At 38.7% G+C, this 10995-nt stretch overlaps 1 protein-coding gene across 2 annotated transcripts in view; it reads right to left on the reverse strand.

Moving 5' to 3' along the window:
* CNST (consortin, connexin sorting protein) overlaps positions 1-10819 on the reverse strand; it is a 114772-nt gene extending 103953 nt beyond the window's left edge. For both annotated transcript variants that reach the window (XM_060305425.2, XM_030868508.3), the window contains exon 1: positions 10653-10819. The gene's annotated coding sequence lies outside the window, so the exon portion shown is untranslated. The remainder of the gene's footprint in view (positions 1-10652) is intronic.
* Between the last annotated feature and the right edge of the window lie 176 nt (positions 10820-10995).

The raw sequence follows: 10995 nt of genomic DNA on the forward strand, positions 1-10995 counted from the left end.
TGCCCTGGTCCGGGAAGATCCCACATGCCACAGAGTGGCTGGGCCCGTGAGCCATGGCCGCTGAGCCTTAGTGTCCAGAGCCTGTGCTCCGCAACGGGAGAGGCCACAACAGTGAGAGGCCCACGTACCGGGGGCGGGGGGGAAGGTGGCATTTAAAATTCTGGTAAAATGAGGAAATAAATTCTACAAAATATTTAGTGAATTAATTATAAATTATACTAAACCAAAAAAGGTTCTCATATGTTTTCTTCCCTTTCCTAAAAAACTACTTATATATATTTGGGACTTGTATTTTTCATCAAATGTTCTGATGAAAGGGCTCATTTTTACTGCATTTCCCACAGTACTTAGTACAATGCTGATCACCTATGGGTTCAAACATTAGACAATAAACTAATAGGAACTAATGCTAGCTTCAAGGTCATTGACAAGCCACCATATTTCAAAATTATTCACCGAAGTGTATATGGATGTTGTAATGTGTAGGTTCATATGGATTATCAGTAAATTAAAATTAACCTATGAATTCAACTAGGAAAAAGAACATAACCCATACGGCGTCAAACATAATTTTAACACTATTTCACAGTTATAAAACCTAAGCCAGGAGCTCTCTAGTTTACTCTCTATTCTTCTTTTGAACAAAAAGCAAAAATCTATTAATTCTATCGTTTCAGAAGATATGAAATTTCAAAATGAGCTTAGGCTGATATGTTTACTTTTAATTGAGGCTCTTGTCTCACACAGCCTTTTCAATCCATCCTGCAAGCCAGAGGCAGATTACTGTTCAGAAAACACTACCTTTGTAAGCAACTATACTCCAGTAAAAATTAATTTTAAAAAATAATAAAATTTTAAAAAAAAGAAAACACACTATCTTCGTGTTTTACATAAGAAAGACAGTGACTTGATAGACTTGTGGAATGAATATTTCTCCATGTCTCAAAGTTCTATAATGACATCTTACTGTCTGGTGAATTTAGCAAGTGTCACCCTGGTCTTAGATTTTATTGAGCATCAAAACAATCTGTTCCTTCAGATAAGTCTTAATATCTCCAATATGCCACTACCAATATCCCATTATCTGGTTCTATTCCTATTTTTAACTCTCAATCCCCTACTGTCATTACCCTCACTACCGTTACCCAGTTCAACTACATCAAGAACTGCAGCCTCAGGAGTTCCCCAGTGGCCTAATGGTTAGGATTCTGGGCTTTCATTGCCATGGCCAGGGTTCAATCCCTGGTCGGGGAACTGAGATCCTGCAAGCGGCGCAGCGTGGCCAGGAACAAAAAAAAGTAAACAAAATAAAATTATTTTTAAAACAACAACAACAAAAAACCTTCAGACTTCTGCCTTTTTTTTTTTTTTTAACATTAGCCTCCTCCTGGCATTACTTTCTTTCCTATGGAGCACTGAATTCATGGATCATCTCTAGCTACCTCCTTAGTTCTCATATTTCTTCTGCACCCACCCTATAAAACTCCAGCCCTGATCAACCTAACCACTTTCTCTGCTCTTATACCCAAGCTGCTATCTGTTGCTAAAGAAAATCACAATTATGCAGATTGGTAACTGTAAAAACAGTATCCATCCAACCTCAGGTAGGAGCCTCAATGATGGCCAGACATCATTCCTCAGAGAGCTCCCGGGACCACGTCCCCCAAAGCTATTCTAAACCTTTACCACTGGCCTCCAGTCCTCTTTGTATTCCTAGCTCAGCAGTCTCAACTGGGCCACATGTAAACAGAGGTTACCAGATGTTAGTTGGTAACTAGTATTTCCCCCTCTTATCTCAGTAGTAGAATGTTTCTATCTGCTGTTCAAGGATATTCTTTCCCTTTCTTACTCTTTTCCACTTCATCAGGAGCATATGTGTATAATCAACCTACCTATGGACTCATTCCTCTCACTGCGTAAGGCATCCTCACAAAATGCAGCTTTCCTTTATCCTAATCCTTACTCTATGAACAACTCTTTGAAGTGCCAGGAAAAATTCAGTCACAAGAATTAATCATCTTTCTGTAAAATGCACAGATGGCAAACAAATGATAAAAAACAAAGTAACCTGCAGGATACTTGAGAAATGTCTAAAGGTATACAAAACAATAGGTAAGATACTTGAGGAAGAGTTGTTTTTTAAAAGAATCAGTATGCCTTTTCCTATAAGATAATCTATTAAATTATTTTTGTCATAAATAAAATACTACTAAAAAATGAAGCTTATATATAGAGATCCTTACAAAACTATCACTGATGAGAAGGATTAGAGATTTATAACCAAGCTCAAATTAATTCTGTGGTTCTTATCTTTTTCTGGGTCATGGACCTTTGAAGAATCTGATGAAAGCTAAGAATTCCCTCCTCAGAAAAATACACATATACTACCGCTAAGTTATGAATGTTATTTCAGGGGGCTCACAGACCCCTTGAAGTCTATTCTTGGGCCTGACATTAAAAACTCTGATTGTTCGGCTTCCCTGGTGGCGCAGTGGTTAAGAATCCGCCTGCCAATGCAGGGGACACAGGTTCGAGCCCTGGTCCAGGAAGATCCCACATGCCACAGAGCAACTAAGCCTGTGTGCCACAACTACTGAGCCTGCGCTCTAGAGCCCACGAGCCACAACTACTGAGCCTGCATGCCACAACTACTGAAGCCCACGCACCTAGAGCCCGTGCTCTGCAACAAGAGAAGCCACCACAATGAGAAGCCCGTGCACTGCAACAAAGAGTAGCCCCCGCTCGCCACAACTAGAGAAAGCCCGCACACCGCAACAAAGACCCAACGCAGCCAAAAATAAATAAATAAAATCAAAAAAAACAAAACTCTGATTGTTCCCAAGAAATTATATCTTATCCATGTCAAATAGGTAGATATTGTTTTCTATTCCTATAATATCTAAATATTTATGATATTAATTCTTACTGTGATGTTTGACACAACAGTGACATACTAATTTATATCTCCAGCATAACAAAAGTTAATAGAAAGGCAGGAAGGGAGACAGGTGTAAAAGTGAATATGCTTTCCTATAACTAGTCATTCAAGAGAAAGTATTTTGATGGGGGTTTGGGAAAAGAAAAAATTCCAGAGTAAGGTAGTTTATCCTAGGTAATAAATTCTAAGAAAAGAATAAAAAACCAAGAGAAAATATTTGTCCCAGAAGAAGATACCTTCCAATACTTTGAAAGACTGTTGACAGAATACGATTTTTCCCCGAAGATATTTTATTTCAGTGGAGAATATTCCCTAAAGAAAACACACATGATGAAAGAGACACTATTAAATATATTCTACTGGGAATTCCCTGGCGGTCCAGCTGTTAGGACTTGGCACTTTCACTACCGAGGGCCTGGGTTCAATCCCTAGTTGGGGAACTAAGATCCCACAAGCCACGTGGTGCAGCCAAGTAAATAAACAAATATATATATATATGTATTTACACACACACACACACACACACACACACACACACATTCTAGCACAGTTTAGTATTGGTGTACTCAAAGTTTCCTTCTGTAATAGGGAAGAACAAGTCTGACACCATACTGGATCTGCTTCTTCTACTTTAACGTTTGTATTCTATTGCTTTTTGTCACAAGTTAAGAATGTTGCCTATATCCTAAAATATACAGGATAGCCCATTCTCAAGACTCTGACCTTTAAAGGTAAAACACTTTTCCATTCACGTAGAGATAAAAAGTTGCAGAACAGAAAATAACATTTGTCTTGTTGGAGGTTTATAGGAACACTGTGATTGGACCTACCTGGAAAGCTGGAAGAATGAAGGATTCTGGCACCAAGAAGTATGCAGCAACCAACCACACCCCCACATCTTTTAGTATAAAGGGGCCTGAATTCTAACTGGGGGAAGATGGTTCTTTGGGACACTAGTCCACCACCTTCTCAGTCTGCTGGCTTTCTGAATAAAGTCACTCACTATTCCTTGCCCCATGAACTTGTCTCCCGATTTACTGGCCTGTTGTGCAGTGAGCAGTATAGGTAACACCTGTACTCGAAGTTTCTTCCTGGCAAATCCACCAGACATCAAAAGTATGATGACAGTGATCAATGGATTCTAACTGCTAAATTAAAGCTTCTGTTCAACTTTCATTATAGGAAAAAACTCTAATTTTTGAATAACCATGTTTTCCTTAAGTTAAAATATATCAGGCTTCCCTGGTGGCACACTGGTTAAGAATCCGCCTGCCAATACAGGGGACATGGGTTCGAACACTGGTCCGGGAAGACCTCACATGCCGCAGAGCAACTAAGCCCGTGCGCCTCAAGTACTGAGCCTGCGCTCTAGAGCTTGCGAGCCACAACTACTGAGCCCGCGTGCCTAGAGCCCATGCTCTGCAACAAGAGAAGCCACCGCAATGAGAAGCCCACGCACCGCAACGAAGAGTAGCCTCCACTCGCCGCAACTAGAAAAAGCCCGTGCGCAGCAACGAAGACCCAGTGCAGCCAAAAATAAATAAACAAAAAATAAATAAATTTATAAAAATAAAATTTATCCACCTTTTTTTCTCTCTGGAGCACTATTACTTTTGTAATAGAGAGGAAGGAAAGGAAAAAAGGAAGGCGTAAAATGTGTTGTACTCCTACCCCACCCCACCCCAAGGTTATAATAAACCATGACCTGTTCTGACTTTTGAACTTTTCATGGAAGGCAGGTTAGGAAAAAACCAAAAGGTGAGATAAGGCAGAATAAGCTATAGGAGATATTATTCTGGATATCTTTTTACGTACTCTGAAGCACTGTAACAAAATGGAAACTCTCCAGCAAAGGCTATACAAAATACATAGTTTTATACAAAGTATTATACAAGTACATGGAAACTGTAGTTTTAAGACAGACATTCTTAGAATATTTGTTTCATCAGCATAGATAAGTGTTCCCGGAGGAGAATTTTTGCTCATAAGTTTTCTGCACACATAGGTATACTCTTCGAGGCTGTCAGGGAAGGTAAGCCAAATACTCAAAGGTCAAAGCCCTGTCATGGTTTACTAGGGAGTCCCTAGGTTTTCCCCAGGCATACAGCTGAAAGAGGACAAAAAGCCTATAGGCATCAAAATGCACAAAATTATAATTAACCAAGAGGGTTCCTGATATAATAAAAAATTACCTCCTGAATTAGACACTTTAGGTTAATTTGAAATAGACCTTTCTCTGGCTAGCAAAAATACGAACTTTGGTGGACATAAGACCTATTAGGTCAATTTTAAACTAGAGTTCAACTGTAAGACTAAGACAACAAACCATCTTGTCTTATAAAACATTTAATTATATGATTAAAATAAGGAAGTCACATAACATTGCTTCTAATTTTGGCTCTTTACAGTGCTTATGCAATGCTATAGTTAAAAACTCTAACTGGCGTGACAAAGAACTCCACAACAATTTTGTTTTCTTAAACTATTGGAGCAAAAGAAACCTAGTGATTACTTTGTAAATTGTTGAAAAAAATAAAGCCTAATGACTGAATTTGGATTAAGAAATCACAAATGGATACAAAACCTTTTTTTCAGGAAACTAAACTTCATAATTTTCTAATCAGTATAGTTTCTACAAAATTCCACTCCTCTTTTGAGTTGAACATGAGGGAGGAAATCAAGTCTGTTACTTGGTATGAATCCTTTTGAGACCTGATTTAAGTAAACTTTTTCATGTCCACAGTGGAAAAAAGAAAAATCTAAACTAATCTTTGGTGGTTAATAAGGGAGAAAAATAAAAAACAAAACAAAACTCCACTAGGCTTCAATAAATAAAACACATGTTCACAAAAATAAGTCCTTGTTGAAAAATCTTAAGCAATGTTTTTCAGTTCATTTAATAATTCTTTTTGAAGATTTTGTTGTACAGAGCTAATACCTGCAGAAGAGAGAAAAGTGAACAAGGAAAACAATGTAGGCATAAAATAAAAATACAAGTGGTATGCTCTCCAATATCCAGGAACAACAGCATTCTTTATCTTATTATAAAGTTCACATATTTTAAGGAAATTATTTATTTAAAAACCTATATATAAAAGGTGCTTCAAAATATTAGTGTTTTTTTTTTCTTTTTTGCGGTACGCGGGCCTCTCACTGCTGTGCCCTCTCCCGTTGCGGAGCACAGGCTCCGGACGCGCAAGCTCAGTGGCCATGGCTCACGGGCCCAGCCGCTCCGCGGCATGTGGGATCCTCCCGGACCGGGGCACGAACCCGTGTTCCCTGCATCGGCAGGCGGACTCTCAACCACTGCGCCACCAGGGAAGCCCCCAAAATATTAGTTTGCCTTCATTCAAATTACAAATCCACAGCCACCTAATTCACTGGGTTTTCAAAATGCAGCAAACATAGAAAAAATGTAATTATTTATTCAGGTAGTAGCTTTCCAAGAAAATCAGATTAGTATTCTCATAAGAGAACTTAATAGGTATAACAATTACAAAATATTGTTAATTACTAAAATCTCTTAGGTACTGTCAATTAAAATATCAAATGCCCAAATGTCAATAAAGTTGACTAAATGTGTCACTTACTCCTTCAGAATTCTTCCTACAGTCAAAGGGAAAAATACTCTTGATTTGTCAGTATTTTGACAAACACACACTATTTTTCCTTTCCACATGGCTAATGATGATGAAAAAGCGGGAAGTCCTAAGAGATGGAAGGGAGGAGGTGATATAAAGGCAAAAAGTTTTCATCTCCAAATATGTTAAAGAGCAGAATCTGAAAACTGTGACTAAAACAATTTAAGAAATCTCAACCTATTATAAGATTCAGAACTTTTTAATAATGTATTTCTTTTTTTTGAAGATTTAGATATGATTTTTTTTACTTTTTATTAAAGGATATTATAGTTACTTCAAATGCATTAAAAAAAAGTATTCCTTGGTTAAAAGGAAATATAATTTCCCCCAAAGGAATGATACATAAATAAGGAAAAGCCTATATTCATGTGAATCTTCAAGGCCCTAAACAGAACACACTCATAACTGTATCAAGACAGATGGACATATTGAGTGCAGAACTTCTCAATAAAAATATAATCCTTGCAAAGACCACTTAAATTGAGCCTTTTTAAAAACAGAAAATTGCCAGACTATCAATTATTCTTCCTTAAATAACTAAAGAAAAATTTGCTAGGACTAATTTGAAGCAACAAAACAACGTATTCTCTTATCCAACTAAAATGGTGTCAATGGATAGCCATCTATATTTAAAGACAAAATGAAAATGCTCTGTTTTCCTACATAATGTGTATGCACCTCTCATGAAACAAGCAACATCCAATAACTATCCCCTTCTCCAAATCTGTCTTTGATCCTTTAACATTCCACACACTGCCAACACTGTGCTAGGTTTATACTGACTAGGTTTTACAGAGGGAGTTTGTTGACTGATCAGGTAATTTAAGATTTCTTTATACCATAAAAGTTGTGGAGGAGGCATGTTTCTCATATTAAATTATACTGAATATTAATTAGGCCTTCAAGTAAATTCTGACATTAAATGTAAAAGTACAGCTAAAATAGTATTTAGGTAAGCTTATCAGAATACAGACATCAAGATAAGAATGATGATGGGTCCTATTGATCCCCACTGAAGTCAGTGAGCTGCAGTCACCTTTCAAAGAGGGTTATCTTTAAGTTATAACAGCTCTGAACAAGAGATGGTGCAAATCACCACATCTGTTGCAAAAACAACTTAAAACACATTCCTTGTCAATATGTCAGTAGCGTTCTCTAAAAAACTGCCATATTCCCTTTACAGTTTAACCAAACCACCACACACGTGTGTGTGTTTTGCTATTACTCAGGCTCCCAGTGTTTTACAGCCAAAAAACATACCCTCTTCCTTCTCAGTTTTTGCTAAAAAGATTTGCTTTCCTTTAATAACACCATCATATATAGAAGCGCATTTACAGAATTCTTAGCCATACCTGAAACCGAGTCAGAAAATAAGCCTCCAACATTAGGTACTCTACCTGTTTACCATAAAGTTCAAACTTCTCATATGTTTTCAAGTTCTCCCTACTTAATACCAACAGATATAGTAGACAAAGACTCATACAGTGTCTTGACACACTCTTGACATGCAGATGTAATTAACTGTAACGATGACACACCAGGAAATGACTGAGCACTCTATACATCTTACGACACTCACTAAACAAGCACAGGGCACCTGTTAATCCTCCTCAGTCAACACAAAAAGGAAGAGACTTTTTGGAACTTTCATCCTGCTAGAATCTTCTCAGTTTGAATATCCCAGCACTTTAGGAAAAAGATTTTTAAATTTACTCCACAGAATTTACCCCAGACTCTCAGGGTAAGAAGATATCTTAAGAATCACACAGTAATCCTATAGATATGTGCTGCTCAATAAGGTCTTTAGCCACCAGCTAAGACATGTAGCTGGTTGGAATTCAGCTGTACTGTAAATATAAAATACCCATGAGATTTTGCAGATTCAGTATGAAAGAATGTAAAACATCTCATCATTAACTTTTAAAACTGATCACATGTTGAAATGATATATATAGAAATCAAATAAAATATTAAAATTAATTCCACCTACTACTTCTTTTTTACTTTGTTAATGTGACTAGAAAACTTTAAATTGCTCATATAGCTTGTATTATATTTCTATTGGGCAGCACTACTGTAGACCCACAGTCTAAATTCTGGTAGCAAACTGTCACTTGGCATTTCCCAATTACAACTGCCGTATAAAAGTCAAAAGAAAAATCAGTATTTTAACTTCTCTGTCAATTAAACAGGGATAGTAAAAAAAATAACTTAAGAATAGTGTAAAAATAATAGAATCAGTTTGCCTGACACCACTAAACAGATATTACATTACTTCAAAAAGGCAAAAATAGCACAGGATGCAAAAACTACACCTCTTAAAAAAATAAGATGGGAAATATACAAACAAGGTTTTTCTAAAGAAGTAGCTCTCAATGCTGATTATAAAGTTCATTTTTAAGGGAAATGGATATTTCTGTCATTTCTAGCACCTGGGACCTCAGAAAAATAAAATGTGTAAGATTCTGTCTCTTATTATTTAAGCATCGTCAACCACAAACAAACCATTAACACTATAAAAAGAGAAATAATTACCATAACCTAATTCTCTTTTCCAAAATCAAAAGAATATAACACCACTCAAAAGCAAAATTAAAAACGACATTAATTTCTCTAGAGTTGAGTAGGTTATCTTTGGTCCACAAATATAAAATAAGAAAGCATATTTTAAGGTAGGTATTTTTTACCACAATTTTTTAAAGTATATTTTAAACGTGAGAAATTCAACAACACAGTTCTATGAGTGAACCATTTCTTCCTCTACCGTAATAGATCTTTCTGCTTTGATTTTTAAAATATTTAGGCCTCAAGGGCTCTTGGGGAAAAAAATCCAGTGTATTTCTGAATGTACAGAAATATTTTTATAAGGAGAGATGGGGAGACAGCTCAGTAAAAGGATCGGGGGTATGGAGCTCTCTCAGGCGTTCAGAGGATGCAAGAATAACTTCTAGACTTGTCAATGGGGAAAATATTTTAAAAAGAATTAAAAAAAATTAAGACCAAAGGGTTCCCAGGGCTTCCACAACAGTTGACAAGACACTTTCTACGGTGTCCTCACAAATTTACAACCCGAAAAAGGCCATACTTGGCCATCAATTCTTTATCCATTTGATATTCATCCGCCGAATAAATCTTCAGACTTCTATTTGCTAGGCGATACATTCCTTAGGAATCTTTTCCTTGTGCATTTAAAATACCAAGCTCAATTACGCTCCCAGTAAGGTACGCAGAAAGGACTGTACATATTTTAAAATAGGAAGTTGAATGGCTGCAGTTTCCTGCCTTGGTGGAAAGGGTGACGGGTAAAGCTCTTTCTGAGTATAATCCTTAAATACTGAAATCGCTCTCAAAGAATTGAGTGTTCTATCACTATCCAATAGGTAAAAAGACTGCCAAATTCTCCATTAGAGCATCCTATTTTTAGAGTCTTTGGAATCGGTCTTTTAAATTGTATTCCACAGTACAATGTGTTTGACTAAGTTTACAAAGGCAACAAAATAAGCATCCTAAGACCTTACTGTTTTCAAGCTCAGGAAGGAATTTTAAACTTTTCAATCCTATTTTTTTAATCTTAACTTTAAATCTTATAAACGCGCAAATAAAAATAAAGACTAAAATAAATATTGGCCCAGAGGGAGGAACGGAAGGGAGACACTAGGTGCTTCTTGACAATCTAAGCGGTGAGGGGAAGAAAACAGGTATGAAGGAAAATAAAACCACCCACAGGGGTGGAGAGACACGGCTGTGGGCAACAGGACAAAAACGAACAGAGGCGCCGTGGAAGCCGCAGGCTCTGCGGGGAGCCGGGAGAGGGACAACTCCTGGCGCGAGTGCCCTAGGGAGGGAGAAATGGGCGCGCTGCGCAGGAAGAGGCCACGGCGGCGACAGAAGAGAGGGAAACGGGAGAGCGCAGAAAGGGAGGAGGTGAGGGAACAGGGCTCCACCGCACCGAGAAGGCAGAGGCTTCGCTGCCGGAGGAAGACAGCGCCGGGGGAGCAGCGAGGGGGTTCCCAAAGGCTTTACCCTAGACGCGAGCCGGCCGGCCAGCTGCGACCCGCTCTTCCTCTCCTCACCTGGGAACCGGAGACGAAAGGAGGGCTACCGCCGGGCGCCGGATCCGCTTCTAGCCCCCCTTGCTGACATGGCGGCCGACCAGCTGTCACAGAGCTTGCTCGGGTCTCCCGCCGCTCGAGTGTAGGAGACACCTCTCGCCTTCCCGCCCCGCCTCCCTCTGCGTACCCCTCCCGGCTGGCTGGCTGGCTGGCTGGTGGCCGGCGGCCCGCCACCGCGGAGCATAGAGCGCGGATGGCTAGAGAGGAGGTGCAGAGGACGGACGACCATAGAGTTCGAGTTCAGACACCGCCTAGATGGTCCGTCTCTCTCCTCGGCCGTCCACTCACAGTCCTCGGGCGTCGG

Source organism: Globicephala melas, chromosome 1, assembly GCF_963455315.2.
Source record: "Globicephala melas chromosome 1, mGloMel1.2, whole genome shotgun sequence".
NCBI lineage: Eukaryota > Metazoa > Chordata > Mammalia > Artiodactyla > Delphinidae > Globicephala > Globicephala melas.